Here is a 13,595-nt window from a genome sequence, read left to right on the forward strand (position 1 = left end):
ATATATTACATCTGTTCATACAAACATACATTTCCTATGCTTGGAGCTGCTTACACCCGCGCAGGCGCACTCGCCTATGCTTACTGTGAGTTACATATGTTTACTGCCGCTTATTTGTGCTTACTTGTGTCTTATTCATTATGACAGTACCACTTTGACTGAAGGGATCTGGTTAATAGTCCCATGCGATACACACATTCACTTTTACATGTTTAAATGTTGGCTTTACAGCAGAGCAACATTCATTCCACAAGGAAAATGATATGTGCTATAGTCGAACTTGAACCTTGAATGCCTTTTTGTTAGACAGATGCTCTAACCAGTACACTATTGGTGTTCTGCTTCATTTATATGTATACCCATGGTTCATAGTTACCCGAACACACACCTCAACACTTACACAGCAGGCATCCACTTTCCTGTTGGGAAAACTGCACTGCTACACATGTGCCATTCCCTAATCCCTACTGCTCTGGACCCGTGCCGCATGTTGACTCACTCCGAGGATATTCAGACCGCTAAAGCCTATAGTCCTGGCACATATCTGTGTTTGATTGTCAGGGTGTTCATGTGGTCATCCGGGTTTAGGCTTGTCTGACTGGGGACCGGGACAGCCCTATACCCATTTGAAAGTCAGATTTAGCACATGGACAAGGTTACTTCCACTGTTAGCATCCTACCTGTCGTTAGAGATGCAGGGATTTTGGTCACCTCTCGCCAGCTATATTCCTTCGCATTCATTATGATTGCTTTCTTGTTCCCATGTCATAGAGATATATATATATATATATATATATATATATATATATATATATATATATAGTTGCCACCTTTTCAAATAGTGGGACTTATTTGGTACAAATGTCAAGATTTTGCAGGCCGACACATACCCACAGCCAGTACAAAGGACAGGACCTCACTTTTATGCCTAAATGATAGCTTATTCTTGTAGCATTTTAGTTGCTTATTCAGTTCCTTATGACATTTAGGTGTTTCAGATACAGAATAACTGTTTTATGCAACTATTACATAAATATAGGACATATTTTTGTCATTAAATCTCAGGACATCTGCCATTTGACACTAAGTGTACAGGACACAACTGGCCAAGAGGGACTGTCCTCAAAGTGGGACAGGTGGTTACCCTATATGTATATATATATATATATATATATATATATATATATATATATATATATATGTGTGTGTGTGTGTGTGTGTGTGTACGTACGCATGCATACACATCTATATGATTTAATTACTTAATACTGTTGAATGACTGTGCTGTCTGCTATGTTTGTGATAACATCGACGTTAAGTATAACGTTAGGTATATCTGCCGTAGCTTAGTGGTAAATGACATTGATTGTGATGCGTAGGGTCCTGGCGTCGGGCCTGGCCGACGCGGTATATTGTGTTGCTGGGCAGAACAAGGGCCGTTGGACAAAGGGTGAGTACAACACTTTTCAGCTGCGGTTTTCCATTTAACAGCCGATTCACATCACGCAAAATCCGTCTACATTCTTACTGTGATACGTCACCCCAGTTCACATTTAACTGGTATTATATCGTTATACAGCATAAAATTAGCAAGATATGCTCGTGTACGGATTACGCATCATAAATGGTATGTGCTGCAGACGAACCAGCAACGTCTGCTCGATAGTCAGATGCTCTAACCTCTACTGCTTCATTTATATTTATACCCATGGTTCATAGTTACCCGAACACACGACCCAACACTTCACTAACACAGCAGGCATCCATTTTCTTGTTGGGAAAACCGCACTACTACACATGCACCATTCCCTACTGCTCTGGACCCTTGCCGCATGTTGACTCACTCATAGTATATCCAGACCTCCAAAGCATATAGTCCTGGCACATACGTGTATTTGATTGTCAGGGTGTTCATGTGGTCATCCCGGGTTTAGGCTTGTCCGACGGGGGACTGGGACTGCCCTGTACCTAGTTGAAAGTCAGACTTAGTGCAGGGACATCGTTAGTTCCACTTTTAGCGTCCTACCTGTGGTTTGGGATGCAGAAGTGTGCTCACCTCTGGCCATCTTGATATATAACAGCACTAAATATTATGGGGGATTTCGCTGCTGTTTCCCTTCACATTCGTTATGACTGCTATATTGTGACCAAGTTCATTCTTCATATATATATATATATATATATATATATATATATATATATATATATGAACTGCGGTGGTGGTGCTGCGGTAGCGTTGTCACCTCACAGTAAGACGTTGTCCTGTTCGATTCTCAGCTAGAGCGTCTTCTGTGTGGAGACATGCGTGAATGGGCATACCTTCATTGAAGGTTGTGCGTCAGGGTCAGCAACTCAACATGTAAAAATCTACTGCCAATCATTAGCGGACCGGAGTTCTGCTGTGGCGACCCCTAACCGGGAAAAGCTGAAAGACACAACACAACATATATATATATATATATATATATATATATATATATATATATATATATATATATATATATATATATATATATCTCGGTCTGTACATACACATGCATATACACCTACATGCTTATTTACATTTCCCATACCGTTGAATCACCGCCACTTACCGTCGCGCATACATGCTTGCATACCCGCTTACGTCTAGGGTTGCCACCTTTTCAAATGGGGCATTTTCGGGACACACACCAGATTTTACAGGCTGACACATACCCACGGTCAGCACAAAGGTTAGAACTTTACTTATTTGCCTAAATGAAAGTTTATTCTTGTTGCAGTTTAGTTGCTTATTCTGTTTCTTGCAACATTTAAGTATTTTACATACAGAAATAACTGTTTGATGCAACTGTCACATGCAATATGGGTCATAATTATTTCCTGCAATCACAGGACATTTGCCATTGTATTATTTTTGGTCAGGACACAACTGCCCAAAAAGGGACTGTCCCTCGCAAAGTGGGACAGGTGGTAACCCTACTTACGTCTGCTTTAAAGTGTCTTAATCACCCTATATCCGGCTGCCACTATGCAAATGTGTAAGGTATATATTCCCGATAATGCACGTGGGGAGACGTGCATCACGGTCAGGTGTTTAATCTCGGGTCGTAGATTCTGCAGGAACAGCTGGAGGCTGAGCAGACTTGTGGACAACTACTGCTCATACAACTTGTGTCCAGAAGTCTACAGGACTGGACATCGTGTTGTGACAAAAAGTCTAATGTTTAGAACAGATACTTATCCCATGAGGGATATCCAAAAATTGTGGGGACCGATGACCTCAATTCTTCTGGTTTTACGAAAATGAGGTAGGGTTATACATGTAAGGAATACACAGTTTGCAATCCTGAGACTGCCTAGGGTGAGACTGCCTACTAGATATGCATATGGGTCACTATGCACAGACATGGCTGCGCCAAGCTAGCAGCCCAAGTATGGGTGGTTTTGGTGGACATTCAGGAAGGGGGGGTGTGCTGTGGAGGGAATGATGGGTATGCAATTATGTATCCAGGTGTGTTGGGGTTGGATGGCTCAGTTCAGGCCAGACCATTATGTGGGTATGTGCCGGTAATGTTTCTGTACATGTGTATCGCACATTTTAATGTTCATATGTTTGTGGGATTGTGTTCTACAGTATGGCCTGTCAAGTTGTATTGTGGATGTGAATGTTTGTTCTTTGGTTTTCTTTCTGATTCACCCACTGCTCCCTCGTACACCACCAGTTTACCTATTGTGCATCCAACCCAGTCTCCCCTTGGCGAATTATTACATTACCCGTCACCCCCCACCCCCATATTCCACACACACCATCCATCCCCTTCTCTGGTTGATAGCCCATGGCACAGTCAACAGAACACATTGTGTACACTACATATCTCTGGTACCAATATGGTTGTGAGGACTACCCTAATATTTTTGATCTTCCACATGCTGTATTTCACGCACATAGGTACACGCAAATACTTATCTTTCATGACATGGTAGATAGTCGTGGGTAATACCAGGTCATCTTTGGGCCATCCTGACAAGGATGACTTGGACCGCGAATGGGCAGATATTGAGCGAATGCTCTGACCATTGGTAGGGTTGCCACCTTTTCATATGACCAAGATGGGACATTTTCGGACACACATCAGATTTTACAGACCAACACATACCCACAGTCAGTACAAAGGATAGTACTTTAGTTTTATGCCTAAACGTAAGCTTATTGTTGTAGCAGTTTAGTTGCTTATTCTGTTTCATTTACTTGCTTATTCTGTTTCTTGTAACATTTAGGTATTTTACATATGGAAATAAGTATTGTATGGGACTATTACATAAAATATGGGACATAATTATATCCTACAACCACAGGACATTTGACATTTATAATGGTTTTGGTATGGACACAACTGCCCAGAGGGGGACTGTCCCTCACAATGTGGGACAGGTGGTAACCCTAACCATTGGGCTAGGCTTAGCAATTGGCGGCGCACTAACACGATGTGTTTCACTTCCACTTGGTATAACTATCGACACTACAATGGAATACGGGCACGGGGTTTTAAATGTCATTTGTTTGAGGGACGGGAACTCAATATTCAGCTACGTGCCTTTGTGTTTACTTTTTACTTTGGTGTTCGCAAAACTGTCTTGTATGCTTTGCATCCATTTCAGTATCCACAGACACTGACAGGACTGATTATTATTAGAGGCAGGCTGTACTAGTCAGCATTTTAGGTTGCGCGTATGCAGCCATGTTCACGCCTCCGTGCAGCTCTTGGACACACCCCCTGCACTCGTGCACGTTTCCTATGCACGTGGCCGTTGCGGCAGCGTGCCTTCAATAATATGCATGTGGTGCTGCTGCACTATCTCTACGCCGCACGGTCGGCGCAAGGCTAACACCGTCCTTGCACCGAACTTCATGAATCCTGGGGAAGATATTTTAGACTTTATGTACAAGACTTCATTAGTAACTAGAAAGTAATTGTTAAACAAATACATACTTCAAGTTTCAACAATTCAGCAATGCTCACAGTTTAAACAATACTTGTTGCCTGCCTTAGGCAGGATGCTTTAGAATTATATGCAGAAGAATTTAACTAGGTATTTTAAATTATCTCTATTAGGATAAGATATGTTTTTGTCAAGGATAGGCCTTGATCTAAAAAGACACAGATAGAGCAGGAATTAGGTCTTAAGATATAGTATGAGAGTAGTCTGGATTTGTAGCATGTATTATTGCTTGTTACTACAGTAGGGTTTAATGAGCAAAACCCAGTTTGACAGCATGTGACCTATGCACGTGGCCGTTGTGGCAGCGCGCCTTCATTAATATGCATGTGGTGCTGCTGCACCATCTCTACGCTGCACGGTCGGCGCAAGGCTAACGCCATCCTTGCACCGAGCTTCATGAATCCCGGGGAAGATATTTTAGACTTTATGTACAAGACTTCATTAGTAACTAGAAAGTAATTGTTAAACAAATACATACTTCAAGTTTCAACAATTCAGCAATGCTCACAATTTAAACAATACTTGTTGCCTGCCTTAGGCAGGATGCTTTAGAATTATATGCAGAAGAATTTAACTAAGTATTTTAAATTATCTCTATTAGGATAAGATGTTTTTGCCAAGGATATGCCTTGATCTAAAAAGACACAGATAGAGCAGGAATTATGTCTTAAGAGAGGGCATTTGGAATATAGTATGAGATTATTCTGGATTTGTAGCATGTATTATTGCTTGTTACTACAGTAGGGTTTAATGAGCAAAACCCAGTTTGACAGCATGTGATCACTGATGTGTACATATTTCATTGTTCTATCGTTTCTTTCTGAATGGTACATTCACAGTAAGAGCAAAGAAACTAATTCTGCATGATAGGTAATAAACAAATAAAACATGTCAGATGAATACCTTACTTAACTTATTCCTGAGAATCATGCTACTCTAAGAAACATTAGTATGTTGATTAGGTTACAGAGTGGAGAAATGTAATTACTCATTTCAAAAAGCCGTGTTATACAATTTCTTTTGTTTATTCCATCACCACTCTTGAGCAGTTTCAAAAGGGGTAGAAGGGAGTTAAAGGGAGCTCCCCTACACACACACTGAAAGAGGAGCCCCCCCCACACACACACACACACACCCTGAAAGAACAGCCATTGTATGTGTTGCCTGATCTAACACCATGTATCTTTCCAAACCACAGCTCCACTAATCTCTTAAAATTACAACTTTTTTGTATTTTTTTCTAGAAACAGAGGTAAAGTGAAGTAACAAATTTAGTGGTATCTTCCTGGAAATGTCTCAGCTTACACTAAGACAATGAAAGGAAGGGCTAGATATAATATAAAATTGCCTGTTTGCCTGTAAATACAGATAGTTGAAGGAAGACAGAGAAAACAAATAAACAGAACAGTACATGTATGTTAACATGTATATAGCACTTTTAAAGTAGGCAGCTGAATAGAATAAGGAAGGAAATCTACATACCTATATCTGTACGACTATTTTCAAACAATTCATTTTAATGTACTTATCGTTCATTGTCATAAATAAACTGGGCTCATTTATTTCCTTGCTGATGGATTTTGAACTACAATGCTTCTATTTCGATAGTTCTAGCATATAAAGCAAAACGTAGAAATGTCATACAAACAATTCAATAAAAGTTACAAGAAAGACCCAGACAAGTAAGAGTCTTCACTAAGTAATACCTTAAACATCCTGTAATGGAGGCGCATGGGATATAGTATGCAAATGACGCTTTAAGGACATGCCAGTCTTTCAGCTACATGGCTACATTCTGTATGCTCATGACTTTTTACTTTTTGCCTTTTTTAAGTCTTTACTGGTGCATTCAGGCCAGTGAAGTTAAATAGTTTCCTTTATGTTTCAAAAACTAATCTTGCATGAGCAGGTTAACTTCTCAAAAATATAAATGAATTTGCTCCTTCCTTGTCCCTAAAATATTATGCATAGAACCTACTCGTTAGTACTACAGCAGCCTGAATTTGCTTAGTATATTTTTAATGTGACGTCATATCATCTTAGTTTTAGCACTATTTGCCTCAGTGTTTACAAAACTAATGTAAACTGTCAGGTGCTACATCAAATTGCAGATTATGGATTCCAATGTGCTCACACCTGCAGTAGTCAGACTTTAAGAAGTTAAAAAATGCTGTGTCAAAAAGGAGTCATTTTCATGGATTCATGTCAAGAAAATTAATCCTCAGCTATTGAAACCAACTATAACAAAAATATTGAAGCAAAATCTACTCCCAGACAGTAAACAAAACACCACCTAACTAGACATGTGTTGCAAACCATGAGCACTTTTCCAACTGTTTTTCCCTCTCAACCATTCTGACCACATACTTCTCAACTGTCCAGATTTTCGCCTCAGATTTTTGGTCTGTTCTTCATAAAATGTGTGGTTTTCCTGACAAACCAATAAGATGATCTGAGGATTGAAGTTACTAAATAATAAATATATTTGAGTTTCAGACTTCAAATCCTTCAGAAAATGTAAGTTAACACAAACCCTATTACTCTAGCAACATTCTAAGTTTGTAAGAGCAATATGTAAAATCTGTTCCTATTTTTGGGCCTTTGTCCCCCCATTTTTGTCAGGATTTGTCCAGATTTCTTGCACTAAGAAGTTGAGAGCTATGTCTGACCATCACACCTCCCTTGATTAGACTTGGCCTGGTCCTTCCCTAATGTGAGGAACTCCCTCCCTTCAGATCCACTAAAGCAACAGCTGTCCAGACGGATGTCATCTTGGCAGATATCAGAGTGCTTGCACTCCTGCTGGCATCCCAGCAATGAGAGTTTTTGCCTTAGTATTTAGTCTAACACCAAACTTCAGGGCAGGGAAGCAGGCTCCCTGCATCAGCATCAAAACCTACAATGGCCTACCTCTGACTACATGCTGATGTCCATTCTCTCTTACAGCTACCACCATACAATGGAGTGGTTGGCCTAAAGCTGACCCCCTGTATGTCTGCTTCATTTCACTCCTCATTTTGGGGGTACATGTGAAAGGTTCACATCCCACTTTTCTCTGCCCCCCCATGATGACCAAGCCTATCCTCCCCTGCCTGTGCTATCAAGTGCCTTTACTGCTAATCAAACTCAGGTTGCCTGGGCTATAGTCAGGCCTCTGTCAAGCTACGCTATGGATGCAGGCCTCCAAGCCCAAAACATTTCATCACAAAAGCAATGAAATAAGTGAAAATGAAGGGGCATTCCTCCACAAACATAGACATAGCCCCACTTACTTTATGGTCACACAACAGTGGGGAAGTCAGCAAATCCAAAAATGGTATTATTTCAGAATAACAGAGCTTTCAACATAAAGGGTAGTTTTTCTCTTCACTACAGAAATGCAGGAACAAGTTTTCTTTAACAATACATCAATCTTATGAACTTCAGTAAGACTGTTGTCATCAAAACAATATTTATTCTCCCTTTTACTAACATGAAGAAATTTCTGAGGCACTAAGAATAATATTGTATGTCATATGTATTTATTTACATGGGATTGTCTAAAGAAAGAAAAAAATCCTAACAGTTTTTAACAGATCTGTTTATTTTATAGGGGCAAAAATACTATTCAAAATATAAAAAACAGTTGTGTAAAACCTTACTGTAACAGTAGATGTCCTTCTCTTCACTGTTGCAGTATTACTTACATTAGGGATCCCCTGCCAAGGGTAGCCTGACATCTAGCCAGTACACCAAAGCCTTACGTTGTAATAGGGACATCATACATCATAAATATGCTCCCCACACATGGCGTAGGGCATAAAGATGATGTACGAATGTACCATCCTCAGAACTGAAAAGCCCCAGGGAGATTGACAGTCAAAGGAATAAGAGAGGAACATTTACATACAGAAGGAGAAAGAAAAAGGAGGAGGAGGGAGGGAGTGAATATTCCAACAGTGAAGAGAAAGACATCTACTGTTATAGTAAGGTTTTACACAACAGTACTATATCTTTCCATATCACTGCTGCAGCATTCCTTACATTAGGGACAGTACAAAGCCTGAGCAGGAAAGTTGGCAGGAGGAAGGTCCAGCAGGGCCTTCAAGAAAGCCATGCAGGATAACCCTGGCAAATCCAGCCCTAGCTTTGGAAACCACATTCAACTTATAATGCTTGGTAAAAGTATTCACAGAAATCCAAGTAGCTGCCTCGGGGATGTAGTTGGTATCCAATCCTTTGAAAAAAGTACCAGAAGAAGCCACAGCCCTGGCAGAGTGAGCCTTAACAGAAGAAAAAAGGCTTTACCCATGAAAAGGGAAAGAAAAGGAAATGGGTTTAGAGATCCAGGAAGAAATAGTTTGCTTAGAAACAGCCAAACCTAAAGATCTATATTGAAAAGAAATATAAAGTTGCTCAGATTTACAAATGGCTATAGTTTTATCTAAATTATATCTGAGTTGTATTTGCAAGTCCAAGGTGTGAAGAACCTTTTCACTAGCAGCCTGCAGAAAAGGGAGAAAGGCAGGTAAATGAATACACTGATTAAGAGAAAACGCATTAACCACCCTGGGCATAAAAGAAGGATTAGTACGAAAAGACACCCTGTCCCTATGAAAAACTAAAAAAGGAGGTACAGCCATAAGGGCCTAAAGCTCAGACCCCCTTCTAACTGAAGTAAGGGCCAAATGAAAAACAGTCTTCCAAGTACAATGCTGTAAGGAAGCTGAAGCTACAGGCCCAAAATGGAGCCTAAGTCAAATTTTCCAGGACAAATTTAAGGTCTGAAGAAGGAGGAATAGGCTTCCTTAGAGGTCTAATATGAATGACGCCTTTAAGGAATTGTTTGACCTCAAATCTAGAAGCCAAAGGAGGAGTCAAAGGGAGACAAACAGAAATAGCTGACAGGTGGGTTTTAACAGAAGAGAATGCAAATCCAGCATTGAGGAATTCACACAAATAAGACAGGACCAAAGGAACTTCCACAGAAGGTGGATCCAGGTTACGAGCAAGACACCAAGCAGAAAATCTCTTCCATCTGGACAAATAAGATTTCCTGGTTGTGGGTTTCCTGGTCTCCTGCAGAAACCAACACATGTCCTCAGTAAAACAAAGGTGCCTAAAGGGGATCAAAACTCTATCACCCATAGTGTCAGCTGAAGAGTGGACAAGTAGGGATGGATGACAGACCTCCCCCATCTTGTGTAAGTAGGTCCATCTGTGAGGTAAGTTGTGATGATTGCCCTTGGCTAACTGCAGAAGAAACGGAAACCAGTGTTGTCTGGGCCAAAAGGGACTCACCAACAAGATTTTGGGAGAGTCTTGTTCTTTCTTGAACAGGACCCACGGTATGACAGGAAAGGAAGGGAAGGCATAGAGAAATATCCCCTTCCAAGGAAAAGAGAGGGCATCCACCCTCCAAGCCAGAGGATGTTTTTCAGAAGGAAGGCAAAAGGATCTACCTGAGGAGTACCCCACTGGTGAACAATGTCCAGAAACACATCTCTATGAAGCATCCATACATAAATCTGTGACATGGACCTGCTCAGAGAGTCTGCCACAATGTTCTGTTCTAAAGGAATATAAATAGCCTGAAGAGTCACCTGATACTGGGCAGACAGATCCCAAACCTGAAGAGATGGTCTGCACTAGAGGTAAGACTGTATCCAACCTTGCTTGTTGATGTACCACATCAGTGTGGTATTGTCTGTAAAGATTTCTAGGGGCCCTAGAAGGAAGAGAGAATGAAAGGCATGAAAACCCAGTAGAGGAGTCCTCATCACTTTGATATTGATATGGTCCTTCTTTTGATGACGGGACCAAAGGCCCTGAACCTTCAGAGGGCTGAAAGAAGCACTCCATCCCACATCTGAGGCATCTGAAAAGAGTTTCTGAGTGGGGACCGGAGGCTGAAAAGGATTTGGGTTGAGGGATAGTTGTTGAATCCACTGAAGCTCTAGCTTGAGGCATGGAAGAAGAGGAATTAGAAAGTCCAAAGGATGTTGAAGCCAGACTGACTTTAGGAACCACTGTAGCTTTCTAATATGAAGTTTGGCAAGAGGAAGCATAGGAATGGTGGAAGCTATGTATCCTAGAGCCCCTAGAAACTCCCTGGCTGTAAGTGAGATTGGAGGAAGAAGAGAATGAAAGAATGCAATCAGAGTTAAAGCCTTGGGAGGAGGCAGGGATGCCAGCATAGGAATGGTCTGGAGCCTGCACCCCAGAAAAACATGATCTGAGAAGGAGTCAGGAAGGATTTCTGGAAATTCACTGTAAACTGGAATGATATAGCATAGTGAAGGTGCTGAAGCAAAGGCTCTGGACAGGAAGCCTAAATGAGCAAGTCATCCAGATAAGGAAAAATCTGTATTCCCCTCATCCTGCAAAAAGAAATCACAGGAGCAAGGCATTTGGTGAAGACTCTTGGGGCAGTAGAAAGTCCAAAGGGCAAAGCAAAGAACTCAAAATGAAAGAAAGAAACAGAAAAATATAAACATTTCCTGAAATAGGAATGAATAGGAATATAGAGATGGGCATCCTTGAGATCCAGAGACACTAGGAAAGACTGAGGTAGAAAAAGAGGAAACAATGTTTGAAGGGATAAAATTTGAAAGGATGGAACCTTCAAAAAGGTTCTGAGCTGGGAAAGATCCAGAATGGGTCTCTAGGTGCCTTCTTTCCTGGGAACCAGAAACATTCTGAAATAAAACCTTTCCCTTTTGAGGAGCAGAAACTGCTTGGGTGGTTTCTTGAGACAAAAGGCTCTGAAGAACATCTGGAAAAAAGGGCAGCTGGTCCTGAAGAGGTTGAGAAATGCCCAAAAAAAGGGGAAAGGATTTCCACACCACATAATGTCCCTGATGAATGATGGATAAAACCAAAGAAACCAGAGGGAATCTTAACCAATTGGGAAGGGACAGGGAAAGATGAAGAAATGGAGGAACTTGGCATAGGAAGGAGGAAAGAAGATAGCCAGAACCTGGATTTTCTAGAAGAGGAGGCTTCTGAGTTGTAGAAGTCTGACTAGACATAGCAGGAAGAGCACTTCTAGCACCCTCTTTATCTTTGGGAGGGCAGGATTGTCTACAAAGGCAGACTTGGTAAAATAATTCCTCTGAAATTTAGGAACAGGGGAAATGGAAATATGTTTTAATTCCTGCACAACTTTATCCTTTTCCTGAAGATAATTAAAAACTCAGCAGCTGTGGAACCAAAAAAGAGTTTATTGTCAAGAGGAGCATCCATCGGGGATTTCCAAGATGGCTGCACACTGAGTAACAGCTTAATTCTAGCTATCTCAGTGTGAAAACAGAAACTTAGCTGAGAAGGCCAGTGGACTTGTATTTCTAGATAAATTTCAGTAACTGGCTAGTAAGTGCACTGCCTGGATGCCAGGAAAAAAGAAATACAGAGGACCTGAAGGAAAATCAGCTACAAAATGTAAGGAAAAAAGACTAACTGGGAAAAGTACTGAAGCTGTTCAGCAAAAAGCAGTGCAAGCTCCAGACATGACTTCCAGTATCCTAGAGGAAAGTATAAGACAACTGCACACAGACTTGATTAAAATAAACAAAACACTGACACAGTATATCAACCCAAACAACAAAAGGCTGGGAAAAAAACGGAAGAAGTTTTAAACAAATATTCAGATAAGTATATATACAAATCACTGAAGCTTCCACGATAAACAGCAAAAGATATTTATTTGATAAAACAAGCGCTTTCACGGACTCGACAGGTCCGCTTCATCAGGTTACAAATTTCTTAAAAAATGACCACATTTTATATAGTAAAGTATCCGCCCTAATTAACTACCATTTTGGCGGTTAAAAGTCTAATTAAACATTAATTAAGCAATTAATACCATTTGGGCTGAATTCCATAAAAGGAAATCACTTCCTGTAAAAACATCTCTTACATCTTATGTTACCTTGAGTCCAAAATGTAAAGAAGACATTCAACTACACATATAAAATTTCCCTTCATTGCTTTGTAAGACAAATCATTATAAATACTAGCTCAAGGATATGTAAAAAGTGTTCAATCCAACTAGCATATAGTGTTTGCATAACATAATAATTTTATCTTTCTTAGGTTAAGAATATATATAATAGTTCAAACTGGATTCAATATAATTGTTCCATAAAATTATTCAGTCATATATTAATTTAATATTCTGAATATCCCAATGATTCTAAGAGACTTTAGATGGTCATAAAGATAAAAGTATATAAAAAACAAATCCATAGGATGACATCTCATGTAATAGTATGGCTAAGCCACAATAATTAATCATAATTTAAAAAAGTGTATTTAGTTATTTACACATTCATATGCATAAGACAAAAAATGAAATTAAATATATATTTACACACTCCTAATAAATTCCTGCTTGTATATAAACTATTTAGTAATTTTCTCTAAATCTAAAATAAAAATATCTCTATAATAGTGCTGGTTTGATACTAAGTGCTGTATTCAGTCCTGGCTCTATGTGCGCCCTAAGTAATAAAATCCATTTCAGCTCGAAAAGTTCCAAAGTGCCTACTGTATTGCCTTCCCTTCTGTTATGATGGAGTATCTGTAATACTTTAAATTTGAACATATGGGATGGAAATAACTGACAGTGCCTG

This window comes from Protopterus annectens, chromosome 4.part0 (genome assembly GCF_019279795.1).
Source record: "Protopterus annectens isolate FY-2018-M chromosome 4.part0, PAN1.0, whole genome shotgun sequence".
Classification (NCBI taxonomy): Eukaryota; Metazoa; Chordata; order Ceratodontiformes; family Protopteridae; genus Protopterus; species Protopterus annectens.